Source organism: Megascapheus bottae, chromosome 11 (assembly GCF_031878675.1).
Source record: "Megascapheus bottae isolate mThoBot1 chromosome 11, mThoBot2.hap1, whole genome shotgun sequence".
Taxonomy (NCBI): Eukaryota; Metazoa; Chordata; class Mammalia; order Rodentia; family Geomyidae; genus Megascapheus; species Megascapheus bottae.
Genome location: NC_143519.1, coordinates 36,721,532 through 36,736,364, shown reverse-complemented (window position 1 = coordinate 36,736,364; position 14,833 = coordinate 36,721,532).

Below are 14,833 nucleotides of genomic sequence, written 5' to 3'. Positions count from 1 at the left end.
CTGCTGCTTTCTTATGCACCATTTCCTTTTCATTCACTTTCAGTTCAGAGAAATTCATATAAGATGATCTCATTTCGAATATGAATAAAGCTCTTTATGATCTTTACTGGAAAATATATTAAGCCAAACTTCTTTAGCAGGGGGAAAAAGAGCCTACTTTTCATTTTATCTTATAAAATCTAACCTTTAATACCACATTTTTTACGTAATATTTCAATTGTTTCTCGATTTAATGATACAGAGCATTTGAAAAGTATAAACAAATTTTAAAATATTTTACCCAGGCTGGGAGTATGGCCTAGTGGTAGAGTGTTTGCATGTACAAAGCCTTGGGTTTGATTATGTGGTATCACATGCACAGATAGAGCTGAAAGTGGTTCTGTGGCTCAAGGACAGTGCCCAGGCCTTGATTTCAAGCCCCAGGACTGCCATAAATAAATAAATAAATAAATAATTTTTACCTATGATTTGTTTTAGATGTAACTAAAAAAACTCAAATTATAAAACCAAAAATTTTCTTCTCCAGAAAGCGAAAATATGTAGCCTGAATCTGTAGACATACTTAATGATAACAATTTGGGTTTTGAGTTTCTTCTCTTAATTAAAAAAAAATATTATTCCTCATTGGTTGGGAGTTTGGCCTAGTGGTAGAGTGCTTGCCTAACATGCACAAAGATCCAGTTTCTATTCCTTGCTACCACATACAAAGAAAAAAGCCAGAAGTGGTGCTGAGGCACAAGTGGTAGAGCTCTGGCCTTGAGAAAGTTCAAGGACAGAGCTGAGGCCCTGAGCTCAAGCCTAGAACTGGCAAAAAAATATATTATTCATCATGATTTTCAATTGTTGATGAAAAAAGGCTTTCTCCTCCAGATCCTGGGGCTTGAACCCCGGGCTTGGGTGCTGTCCCTGATCTCTTCAGTTCAAGGCTACCACCTTGTCCCTGGAGCTACAGCCCTACTTCCCATTTTCTAGAGATTAATTGGAGATAAGAATCTCCCATTCTTTTTTCTTCCTTTTCTTTTTTCTTTTTTTTTTTTTCTTTTTGGCCAGTCCTGGGGTTGAGCTCAGGGCCTGAGCACTGGCCTTGAACTTTCTCAAGGCTAGAGCTCTGCCACTTGAGCTTCAGCACCACTTCCGGCTTTTTTCTACTTATGAGGTACCGAGGAATTGAACCCAGGTCTTTGTGCATGCTAGGCAAGCACTCTACCCTAGGCCAAACTCCCAGCTCCAGAACCTTCCATTCTTAAGTGCAAGTGATGGCTTTGAACGACTGATTGTGATCCTCTGATCTCATCCTCCTAATTAGCTAGGATTACAGGCATCAGCCACCCTGCCCGGTTGAAAAGATGCATTGTTAATATAACTGTGGCATTCAAATATCTGCATTTACTACAATTTAAACATTTATTGGAATTATTGGATTTCTTCAGAATTTTAAATTATTTATAGATTTATTATTTCTAACATTTTACTTGTGGAGACACAGTACAAGTTTGTGGAAAGTAAAGAAATTCAATACTCCTGATCAATTTAGATTCTTCTCTAAGCTACGAAAGCAACTCATATCTTAGTGATAGATACTAACTAATATTCTCACATGTTAAAATGTTAAGAATTGGACAGTGGCTTTTTCTTTCTGTTGAGAATGTTCTTTTCAACAAATGGTTGGAAATGACCAGGTTCTTCACAACTGCACATTTTTTCTTCTTTGATCCAAACTTTAACAGCTCTAAGATTTGTTGCAATTAAAGAACAACAACTTAATATGTGTTAAATAGATAAAGTTTTTTCTCTTGGAAGTGAACTGCTAGTGGGATTGTAAGCAGGTTCAGCCACTCTGGAAAGAAGTGTGAAGGTTTCTTAAAGAACTGAAAACAGATCTTCCCTGAGATCCTGCCATACCACTCCTGAGCATTTATCCTGAATACGATAACCCAGGATATGATAAGGACACCTGCTCAGCAATGATCATCTCTGGACTATTCATAATAGCCAGGCGATGGAAACAAACCAGATGCCCTACTGCAGATGAATGGATACCAAAAAATGTGAGATATATACTCTCTCTCTCTCTCTCTCTCTCTCTCTCTCTCTCTCTCTCTCTCTCTCTCTCTCTCTCACACACACACACACACACACACACACAGTGGAATTCTACATAGCCAACAGACAAGATAAAATAATGGCATTCATGAGGATACGTATGATTCTAGAGCGAATCATGTTGAGTGAGACAAGTCAACACTAAAGGAACAAAAGGCACATAGTATCCTTAATATGTGGCTAGTAGACCCAAATAGTACAAGAGCAAGGACTCAATATTTGCGTACCCAATTGTATGGACATGTACTGGACATATAAACATAACTACATAGACATAAAAATCTATGACTCTATAGACATAATGTTTTATTACATAGATTAATACGTATATATTCATACAAAGCTTCAGCCTAATTTTAATTATGTTCTAAAATCTAAGTGCCAGTGATTGTATACAGAGATTCCCTTCTTGAATACTTATTAAACATGTCATTTGAAATATGATGTAAAAAATCAATGTTGATAAATTCTTTAATAAAAAAATTTATCAAATGAAAGAAAAAAAGAAATACAAATAAAAGAAGGAAAGTCATAGAGAAATAAATACCTTAAGATATAAATATTGATTATTGAGAAAATTGTATTTTCACCATAGAAAGTATTTCACATGCATATTATATTAATGATCTAGTGGCAGGCACTGCAGCTTTTTTCAACAATTATTCTCTCAGTTCAATGAGGAGGCTGACAATTTGCTGAAAAGTAATAAAATCTGAGGGAATTGATAGTAGAAGTACACTTGGAATGTTACTGGTGTGTGAATGGTGTTCAGAGAAAGAAAGGGAAATTCAGAACTTGGCAGAATAGATAATATTTAAAGCAAGATTCAAATCAGACCAAAGTTTGTCATCTAAATTAGCCAAATTAAGGAGAAATTCATTAATGTAACTAGTACAAGGCATAATTATCAGTATAATTTAGCCAGATGGAATATTTTCAATGTAGCATTGAAAACCAATGAGATCTATTTACTGAGTGCCATGGTTAACAAAGGGGTTGGAAAGAACACAATTTCAATCCCATATTACCTTCTATTTTCCTGTACTATTGATCCACTTCTCTGCATTGTGATAGGGATATTAATGCGATGGTTTTGACTGTTCTTTCACTATGACTTTATTTTTTCTGTTGCTTGGTTCTATTATAAAGGATATAGTCTGGGTCCATTTGAGTTTAAACTGAAGGTATAAAGATTTGCTCTATCATTTTCTTGTAGATATTATAAAGTTTTAGCTTTTAAAGTCTGGTCATTGGTGTATTTGGATATCAGTGGTAATTTTCTGGGGAAAGATGTGAATAATGGCTGAATAAGGTTCTCTCCTACCCCTGTGAATATGTAGACATGTCTCAGCATCATTTACTAGGAAGATTTCCATTTTCCAGTTGTATTTTTAATTACTTTTATTGACAGTATTTGAATATATCTTTCTTAATTGAATATTTTTCTAGTCTCTCTTTATAATGAAATGTATATTCTTTGGCCAACATTATGCTATTTTGATTAATTAGCTTTTAATATCTATTGAAATCAAAAGCATAAATCTTTTCAACTTTAGTTTTCTTAATTTCTTGGTTTTGATTGTTTACATTTTTATAGAACTTATAATCATATGTCAGTTTTTACACTGAAAAATCCTGGTTAGAATTTTTCTTGTAATTGTCTTGGGTCTATGTATAAATTTTTCAGAGCTCATATCTCAAAAGTAATGGTCTCAATTTTTTAAATATGAAATATTCTTTTTATTTAGGTTGTCACTAATTATTCTTATTTAATATTCTTTTTTATCATAATTTAATAGAAGGGTTAAATTGCATTCACCAGATAGAAGGTGCATTACTTCACAAACATTGATATCCCTTCTCATGTTTTTGTACCCATTTCTCTCTCCCTACCCCATCCCTCATCTTTTCCCATCCTTTCCTATCAAATTTCATATAAACAAATAAACACATATACAATATACCAGATAACAAGGTAAGATACTGTAACAATATGAGATAAACAAGGGACAAAAAACCTGATGAGAAATAACATAGTACATTAAGAACAACAATCACACATTATGTGGCTTTTGTTTCCATATCCTGGAGGTCCTTTCATTTAGCCTCATCCTATATGCACTTAGCTTTTGAGCTATTGTAAACCTCTGCTAGGAGAGTCCAAAGTTTAAACTAATAATAACAAGTAAGGGAAACAATTGAGCCCAAGTTCCTTTGAGTCTGGCTTACTTCACTTAATATGACTTGTTTCTAAGTCTTTCCATTTCCTTACAATGGGGGATATCTCACTAATTATTCTTAAAAATTGTCCTAGTATACAACTTACAAATTGTTTGAATGTATATACACTGGAATGTGAAGAAGAAAGAATGGAAGATTAATCACAAATTGTTTATGAAAGGAATGTGAATGGGTTAATGAAAATGCTTATAAAATGTGCAATGATCTTTAAATGTTTCATATTGGACATCATTTGTCCTAGAAGTTCTGAATAACAAAATAAAATGTATGTGTGTGGGGAGTTTTGCCCAGTGGTAGAGTGCTTGCTTAGCATGAACCAAGACCCAGGTTCAATTCCTCAGTACCACATACACAGAAAAAGCCAGAAGTGATCCTGTGGCTCAAATGTAGGGTTCTAGCTTTGAGAAAACCCAAGAAGAATGCTCAGGCCCTAAGCTCAAGCTCAGGACTAGCAAAAAAAAAAAAAAAAAAAAAAAAGGCCAAGAGTTTGGCCTAGTGGTAGAGTGCTTGCCTAGCATGCACGAAGACCAGGGTTTGATTCCTTGATACCACATACATAAAAAACCCCTGAAAGTGGTGCTGAGGCTCAGGTGATAGAGCTCTAGCCTTGAGAAAGTCCAAGGACAGTGCTCAAGCCCTGAGCCTAAGCCCAGGACTGGCAAAAAAAAGGGAATGACTTACAAACTCATACAAAGAGACACCAAAATGGTAGTTATGAGGGCCTGGGGGAACAGAGAGTAGAAGAAATGTGGAGATATTGATCCAAAATTAAGAAATGTGTTTTCAGGTTCTAATGTAGAATACAATGACTGTAGCTAGTAGTGACACATTGTATACTTGAAATTCCTCAAGAGATCGTAAGTGATCTCAAAGTCTCATACATGTATCAAAGAAAGCATGATTATAATATCACAATGTGTATATATATATGTCAAATCATTACATAGCATGCCTTAAATATGTACAAACTATGAAATTATACCATAATAAACATGAGAAATAAAGGAAAACATATTTGCTTTAGAAATTAGTTTTAGTTTAAAATGCACAATTCAATGTATTTTATTTATTTGTCTTTCTATATTTTTTCTGAGATTTTTCTACTTGAGATAATATATCATTGTAAGTGTATACTCTACTATATTACACTAATGTGGCTTTATTTGATATATAATAATATGAATCCTAACATAATCCCCTGAAGTGAGATTACATTTGAATATCAATGTAATACAAAATTATTTTTATACAATCCCTTCCAGAAAAGATAGATGAAAAAAATCTATGTAATAATTTACAAATGTTTTAAGAATATATAAATTAATCAGAAAATAAAATATAATTTTGCATTATAAAAAGAACTATGACAAGCCGGGTACAGTGGCTTAAACCTGTAATCCTAGTAACTGAGAAGGCTGAGATCTGAGAATCATGGTTGAAAGTCAGCGGCATTAAATACAGTGAGACTCTTATCTCCAATTAACCACTAGAAAATGGGAAGTGGGGCTGTGGCTCAAGGGGTAGGGTGGTAGCCTTGAGCTGAAGAGCTCAGGGACAGTGTCCAGGCCCAGAGTACAAGTCCCATGACTAACAAAAAAAGAGAAAAGAAAAGGAACTGTGATTTGATTTTAAAACTAAATAATATGCTTTGTATCTTGTAGGTGTACTAGTCTCTTCATTCTACTGATTTAAACTTAGAAATGTTCACTATTTTAAGATTATTTTTATTATCTTTATCTGTTTGTACAAAGGAGTTTCAATTCAGCATGTCAGGTTAAGTGTACAATCCATTTTGATTAATGTTTACCCTCCATCATTCTTCTTCAAATTTCCTGCTCCCCTTGTTATCTTCATGTTACAACATTCAATTTCAACATGATGTACATTGAATGTAATAACTATACTTTCTTAGCCTCTGTTGAAAATTATGTTTCAATTTGAATAATGTGTTTGATAATTTAGAGGTAGAAATGTTGCATCTTTTTCAATTTAATATTTGCCTTCTGTTGACTTATGTGTCCTCATTTCTATGACTTACTCCATTATTTTAATGATAATAAATAAGCTATAGAAATAAGTTTAGAAAAGAGTCATTGCTTCCTTGTATTTTAAAGGAGTTTCCAAACACTGTTGGAGATTTCCTGAAGCTTTTCTGTAATAAATCTTAAAATTCATCTCTTTAAGACAAGACAATGGCTAGCAAGTTTAATAGCTAGCCCACAGAGTGGGAGGAGATCTTCACTAGCCACACAACAAAGGACTCATATCTAAAATATATCCACAGCTAAAAAACATTGAATCTCTCCAAAATAAATCTTCAAAGAGACAATCATCCCATTAAAAGGTGGGTTAAAAACTTAAAGAGAAACTTCTGTGAAGAGGAAATAAGAATGGACTATAGACACACGAAGAAATGCTCCACATCTCTGGCCATAAAGAAATGCAAATCAAAGCAACTTTGAGATTCCACCTTACTCCAGTTAGAATGACCAGGATCAAGAAATCTAACAACAACAGATACTGGTGGTGATGTGACCAGGAGAGATCACTCCTATACTGTTGCAGGGAATGTAAAGTAGTTCAACCACTATGGAAAGCAGTCTGGTGATTCTTCAAAAGACTAAACATAGAGCTCCCCTATGACCCAACAATCTCACTCCTTGGCATTTCCCAGTCTTCCAGAAGCAAGGACATACTAAAGCCACTAGCCCAGTGATGTCCATTGTAGCATTATTTACCATAGCTCTGATATGGAACCAACCCAGATGCCCCTCAGTAGATGATTGGATCAACAAGATGTGGTATTTATATGCAATGGAATTCTATACTGTCATCAGAAAGAATGATATCACTCCATTTGAAAGGAAGTGGAAAGACTTGGGAAAAAAATCATATTAAGTGAAGTAAGCCAGACTCAAAGGGACATAGGCTCAATGGTTTCCCTCATTTGTCATAATCAGTAGAAACCTTGGGCCCTTCTAGCAGGGTATTACAATAGCTCAAAACCTAGGTACATAAGGTCATGTAGGATGCAACTAAATGAAAGGATCTCTAGGATATGGAAACAAGAGCAGTTTCTTGTGTGATAGTTGTTCTTGATATACTATGTTATTTCTCTTTTCTTTTTTTGCCCTTCAGTTAATCTCATATTGTTACAGTGTCTTACTTTGTTACTTCATATATTGTATGTATGTTTATTTGAAATAGGAAAGGAAAGGGTGGAAAACAAGCTGATTGGAAAGGGGTAGGGAAATGGGGACAGAAACACAAGAAGGGACATCAATGTGTGAGAAGCAATGCATCTATTACCTGACAAATGCAACTGCCACCCCTCTATAATTACCCCAACAATAAAACTTGTTTTATCTTGGAGGCTGTTTCAGCATTTTTGAAGCATTAACTTCTGTAATTTTCTTCCTTTATGGAATTCTGGTCTAGCATCTTCTCCTCAGATGTTAGTAAATTGAGACAATTCTAATAAATCAATGGTGGCCATAATTCCCCGCCTCTACTGTTTTTTTTTAATAACTAGCAGCATTAACGTCCAGCTACTCACAATATTAATATGTTTTATAATGGATGTTGTGTTGATTGAGGTCCCTTCTGATTTCACCCTTGTGTTTCTCAAATCTCTTTCCAAATATATCACTTTGTGTTCATATTCTTGTTTTCACTTCTGCATCTGAGGATTAAAAACAAAAAAAGATAGTTTTCTCTTAAAACTACTGTTTATTTGAGCTGGGTGCAATGACTCAGACATGTAATCCTAGCTACTCAGGAGGCTGAGATCTGAGGATCGCAGTTCAAAGCTATCCTGGGTTGTAAACTTCATGAGACTCATCTCCAATTAATCATCAGAAAACCAGAGATGGAGCTGTGACTCATGGTGAAGAGCTCAGGGACAATGCCCAGGTCCTGAAACCAAGCCCCATGATAGATCAAAAATAAATAAATAAATAAAATCTATTTATTTGGAAATGTGGTATTAGCATAAGATATTTGTTCTTATGGCTCTACCACAGATAATTGTACAATATGAATATTAATAAAATCATGAAAATGATATACTTGATGAAATGGTCCGCATAGACAAAGATTCTAGGTAGGAGTATTTTCAATGGCATCTGGGAAATCATTTAGGAAAGATATGTATATCAATCAGATGTACACAAATACTATGTGAGTAAAATGAAGGTAATCATGATTCAATGACATGATTTATTAAGAAAACCAAGAATAGCAGAGAAATATATCATAATCTATTGAAAAGTCTGATTCACCCCTCAAAGAGTTTGGAGCAAACAAAATCTGGCTCAGCAGAATGTTATTTAAAATATATTGTCTGCTTTTGACAGCTGTAATGGAGATTAAATTTATAACCAACAGACTGATAGAATCACAGTTCAAGTGACAAGTTCCTGAAATTGGGTCTTAGTATGTGAGACTCCAGACTGATATCTTACTTGGTTCTTCATTATTGCTACATAACATGTATTCATAGGTTCAGGTTCTGCTAGAAAAGCAGAAAAGAATATGACAAGAAGACAAGAAGAACATATGTTCACATTACCATCTTTGTAAACTTATACCTCAGTAGTTTTCAGTTGTCTGTATCACACCACACACAACACACCCTTCCCCCCCCCACACACATTGGTTAAAACCATTTTTGGGGGGTTGTTTGTGGGCCTTGGACTCTGGGCTTGGGCGCTGTCCCTAAGCTCACGCTCTACCACACTTAAGCGACAGTGCCACTTCCAGTTTTCTGGTAGTTAATTGGAAATAAGTTTCTCACTGACTTTCATGCCTGGGCTGGCTTTGAACCAAAATCCTCAGATCTCAGCAGCCTATGTAGTTAGGATTACAGGCGTGAGCCACCAGTATCCAGCTGTTGAAACTATTTCTTATTTGAAAATTCTTAACTGAATACCTTACCGATCAAACTCCACCTTAAAATCAGGCTTACTTTTATGAAGCTATCCTATAGAAGTTATTAGCAGTGGAAACTTCATTCTCAAAAACAAAAAAATTAAGCTATAGGAAGTAAAAATTACAGTCATCAGATTAACCTACCCTCTTCATGAGCTATGCAACAGATTCCTCAGCATTTTAAATTTTTACTACTCACATAACTACCAAAACTTAAAGAAAAGGTCCCAAAATTTCTGACTAAAATTAATATCCTTAATTATATACCAAATTTACAGTAATTTAAGCTGATGATAGAACAACAACAAAGAATGTATCTTGGCAAAATTTACCAATTAGCACTAGCTACGCTGATGGGGAGAGTGAGCTCTTGTTTGAGATGAAGTGTCATGAAAACGACAAATCTTGGAACTTAGCAATCAAGTAGGCAATGTAATTTAACTCTGTTGGCAATTTGTATTTCATTTTAACGGAATTTTTGTAGACTCAATCATTGGGTTTTTCTACTTTTTGCTTTCCTATTTAGAATAAAACAAATATTTTTTTTAGTCCAGTCCTGCATTGCTCCCTTCACTAGTTTCAAAGGCAGTTTACTTGGAATGTAGCCTTTGAAGAAACCATATATAGTTGGTGAAAAAGCACCAACCTTTTCCAAAATAGTCTCAGAATCTTTGTAAATGTCAAAGGAGAACCACAAATCTCAAAGAGTAGTCAAAACTAGAATATCTCTGAGTGTCACAGTCATTTTCGGTACATGCCTACCGTGCAGAACTTTTGTGTCACATTCTTTCAGTTCATCTTGTTGAAGCAGAGCATTTTAAGAAAGGAATCAGAAGGTTTAGATGAAAATTTCATGGGTTAACAGATTGTACAGAAGCATGTGGCTGCATTTCAATTACAAGGAGGTTTTTACATAATTTCTATCCCCTTTCGCCCCCACCCATAAAGCTATGATTAACTGCAGTTTGGTACTATATATTTAAACAACTAGCTATTTTCATTTTTTAAAAATCTGAGTAAGTGGTAATTTTTTTCACATTTATTTATGACAAGTTGATTTCACACTCATCAAGAAGTCTTCTGAACTGGCACACATTGGCTTATTATAAGTTTATAATTTTAGTAAAATCAAAGGACCTGCTGATACTATGATGTTAGGACAAATTTAATCTGTTGCAATTTTTTTACACTTAGATTTAAAAACGAATAGTAAACTATAAGAACCTATCCTTATGTCTTGTTACTTCAGTTGAGTCTAAAAAGATATAAGAACTTAGGAAAGGAATTTGTAAATTATTATTGAATTAAGTGATACTTTGGGTATTTGATTACTTGCTATATTAACGGGGTGCTTTATATCATATTTTCAAGTATATATGTTTATTAAGAGGTGCATATTTTATACTAGTAACATTTTTGCTTATTTATTTCAATATTTTTAGTGCTAGTTCCTGAATATTTCAAATTTATTTCCTGGTTTATAATAACTTATACTCCCTATATTTTTTTACCTTTTCCTTCTAAAATTTTTAACTATTCACTTTCAAAAATAAAAATATATTATACGTAATTGTAAAACATTTATTCCCTCACAGTTGTCTTATTTCCGATCTCATTTTAACTAAGACACTATGTAAACCTTTATATTGCCACTTATTCAAACCCTCAATTCATTGGGAGGGTATTCATTATAGACTTATCACACATCTTATTTGACCTTTCAGGTCATATGAAATCTCTTTTCCAGAGAAATATTCATTGTCCATACCATTAATTATTTAGAAGGAAGTTGGATTCCTTCCTATATGTAGAGTATAAGTGAATTCTTCAGTAGCATTATATTCCAGCACAATTCATTGCTTACATATCCAACACAAAGTATTACATGTAACAGATGTTCAACATAATTTTGAAAGAACAGGTAGCTGTCCTCTCTGTGGATATATTGCAGGACTATCTGGAGACAACATTTCGTATCTTCCTATGCTGTTGGCTCTGCAAAATCATTGCCTTCCTGATGATGGAATTTGGGTAAATTCACTTATTTCTTTAAAGAAATTTACTTGTCTATAAGAACTTAACATGCATCCAGAGCAGAAGCATAGAAATTACAAAAGGGTAAGGAAATATTATTTATTATGCAGTGAGGATGCTGACATCATCTTGGCACTGAATGTAGACCCCATAACAGAACAAACAAAACCAAACAAACAAAAAATTGAAATCATTCAAGAGCTCCAAGGCATGTTTATTTATATTCCTCCTAAGGTGAAGAATGAGTTGTATTTGGCCCCTCCTACATTAAAAAAATGCACAAATCACCTAGCATACTCATGGATTTTGGAGGGAATTTTTCACTCATCTCAAACAGGAGCTCCAATTTTCCACCCAAAATCCACAAGTGATGTCCAAGCTCAAGTGGGAGAGGACTGATAGCCTTGAGCAAGGGGGAAAAAAAACCCTCAGGCACAACACCCAGGCTTGAGTTCAAGTCCTGGGACCAACACACACATACTCACACACAAAAGAATTACACAATAAAAAGGAAAGAACGCTCAGTCATCACCCATTTCACTCAGAAAGCAATAGGCTGGCTTTCAGCATTTATTTAGCCAGTTCTGGGCTTTGAATTCAGGGCTGAGCACTATCCTTGGGCTTTCTCAAGGCTAGAGCTGTACCACTTGAGCCACTGCACTATTTCTGGCTTTTTTCTATGTATGTGGTACCAATGAATCAAATCCAGGTCTTCGTGCATGCTAGGCAAGCACTCTATCACTAGGCTAAACTCCCAGCCTATTTTTCAGCATTCTTAAGAAAGTTAAAACTGAGGCAAAGAGCATATCCTAGTGGTAGAGTGCTTGCCTAGCATACCCAAAGCCCTGGATTTTATTCCTTAGTATCACATACACAGAAAAAGCCAGAAGTGGTACTGTGGCTCAAGTGGCAGAGCGCTAGCCTTAAACAAAAAGTGTCCACGGACAGTGCCCAGGCCTGAGTTCAAGCCCCAGGACTGGAAAAAAAAAAACAAAGCTAGAACTCAATAACTCAGTTCATTGGGCAAAGAGATCTGACCCAACTATTATAAAAAAAAAAAAAAACTCAAAGAAAACCACTTATAAGAAGGTATTTGACAAAAAAACAACATCCATTCATGTTGAAAGCATTAGAAAAACTAGGAATACATTCCTTAAAATAATTAAAGCCATAACTGATTGTTTGAAATAGGAGAGGGAAGGGGGGAAATCAAGTTGTGAGGGGGCAGGGGGAGGGAAATGGGAAACAGGGCATGAGAAAGGGTATCAATATTTGTGAAGTAATGTACCCTCTATCTGATGAATATAATGTAACCCTTCTATTAATTACAATAAAAACACATGAAAAAAATAATTAAAGCCATATATGACAAACTTACAGCCAGGATCTTACTAAATGGAGAAAGACTAGAACCATTTACCTTAAAAACAGGAAATATACAGGGATGCCCTCTCTCTCCACTTCTCTTCAATATAGTGCTGGACCCCTTAGCCAGAGCAATATAGCAAGAGATAAACATCAAAGAGATCCACATAGGGAAAGAAGAAATTAAACTATCCCTATTCACAGATGACATGATCCTATATACTTGAACAACCCAATAAGCTCCACTCCCAAACTCCTATAACTAATAAACCACTTTAGAATATGACAGGAAAAGAAAACCAGTTATAACAATAAAATAAGTGTTTTGGATTTAATTAATTAATTAATTAACAAAAATAGCAGTATCACATACACAGATGATAAGATGATTTTCATCTGGCAGTTTGTTTCCCAAAGGAACCCAATATCTGCATGTTCAGAATCATACATGGTAAAAGGAAAATGTTCCAGCAACTCAAGGATACTATGACAGTTCAATGCCTGTTGATGATTTATAAGTTGAAAATATCATATAATCATGACTGGTTCTATAGTTCAATGATATTTAACCAATCACAACATTTTTCTTACAAATATATTTTTATGTCTCCAGTTTTTTCTATACAGTACAAGAGATAATTAAAAATTCAAGCTGGTAATTTGTGTTGCTATTATTTTTCCTATGGCACCTTCTAATGGACAGGTGGCCTTTTTTGATTATGATTATTACACAAATGAATAGCCGTTGCATTCTGCTTTTCTAGTTACAAGTTTAAAAATAGACAACTTATTGATATTCCACTTATATTCTTTTTTCTTGTAATGATTTGATAAGAAAGTGTTCATATTAGGTAACTTTCACAATGTCCTACCTACCCTGGCAGGCAGACTTCATGGAGCACCACTCTTTATTGTCATTGAACAACAGCATGGGGTGGGAGGAGGGAGGAAGGGACGATGGGAGGAGGTGAGGGAAGTGAGTTGAAAGTACAGGAATCCAGTTTTTGAGATACAGAAGCTCCCAAAATGGAATTATTTTTCATTGGATGTGTGTATATCTATACGTATATATGTAGTTTTATATATATATTGAATTGTTTAAAGTGTGGTATAGCATATATATAGTATTACAAAACTTATTGATAATAGCTGGTGTCAATTCTCAGTAGAAAGTAATTTAGGTACATTACTCCAGTAATAGTCATTGAAAGCTCTAATAACATCAGATATTATTTCAAATTGAATTGGAATGTAACAGAGTGGGGAATTCAAAGAAAATTAGACATAAAAACCATATTATAGTTCTCAATATATAAAGTTTATTTAATTTTTTTTCTTTGCCAGTCATGGAGCAACTCAGGGCCTGAGCACTGTCCTTGGCCTTTCTCAAGGTGAGAGTTCTATAACTTGAGCCACAACACCACTTCCAGCTTTTTTCCATGTATGTGGTAACGAGGAATCGAACATGGGTCTTCGTGCATTCTAGGCAAGCACTCTACCATTAGGCCAAACTCCTGGCCCTTGTTTTAAAATGCCTTATCACTATTGTATTTGTGTTTCAAATAATTTGAATGTTAAAACTATTTTTTAGGCCAAGAGGTTTTTTTTCTGTATCTATTGGTAAAATATGCAAAGTTTGAATATTTAAAATGACAAAAAGTTTCAATATTTAAATTAAGGTAGGAGATTATGCTTATTGAAACTGTTTTAGTGCCAAAAGTGATGTTACTATTTTTTAACAGAAAATGTTATTATCCATTCATGTCTTAGTCTTTATATTAAAATTATGTATGAAATATTTAAATGAAGAGAGCAGATTGTGAATACATCAAGGGATGTTTTTATTTAGAAATTTCCCAGATATATAAAATTGCACAATAGCTTAATATTTAAATATACATTCCACTACCAATGCTTTATTTACAATATCATTTACAAAATCTGACTTTTTGATTCAGAAGTCAGTTAAACTATTGAGACCACTGTGGGAAAATAAAAGAAATGCAAGGTTTCTTGACATACTAATAAACTTTCCACTGAACAGAAAACTTTTCTTTGTGCTTTTTAGATAGTATTCAATATAGATGATAGATAGCCTATATAAAGTAACATATGCACAATTAGATTAAAAAAGACACTGGGATAAGATATATGCCAATAC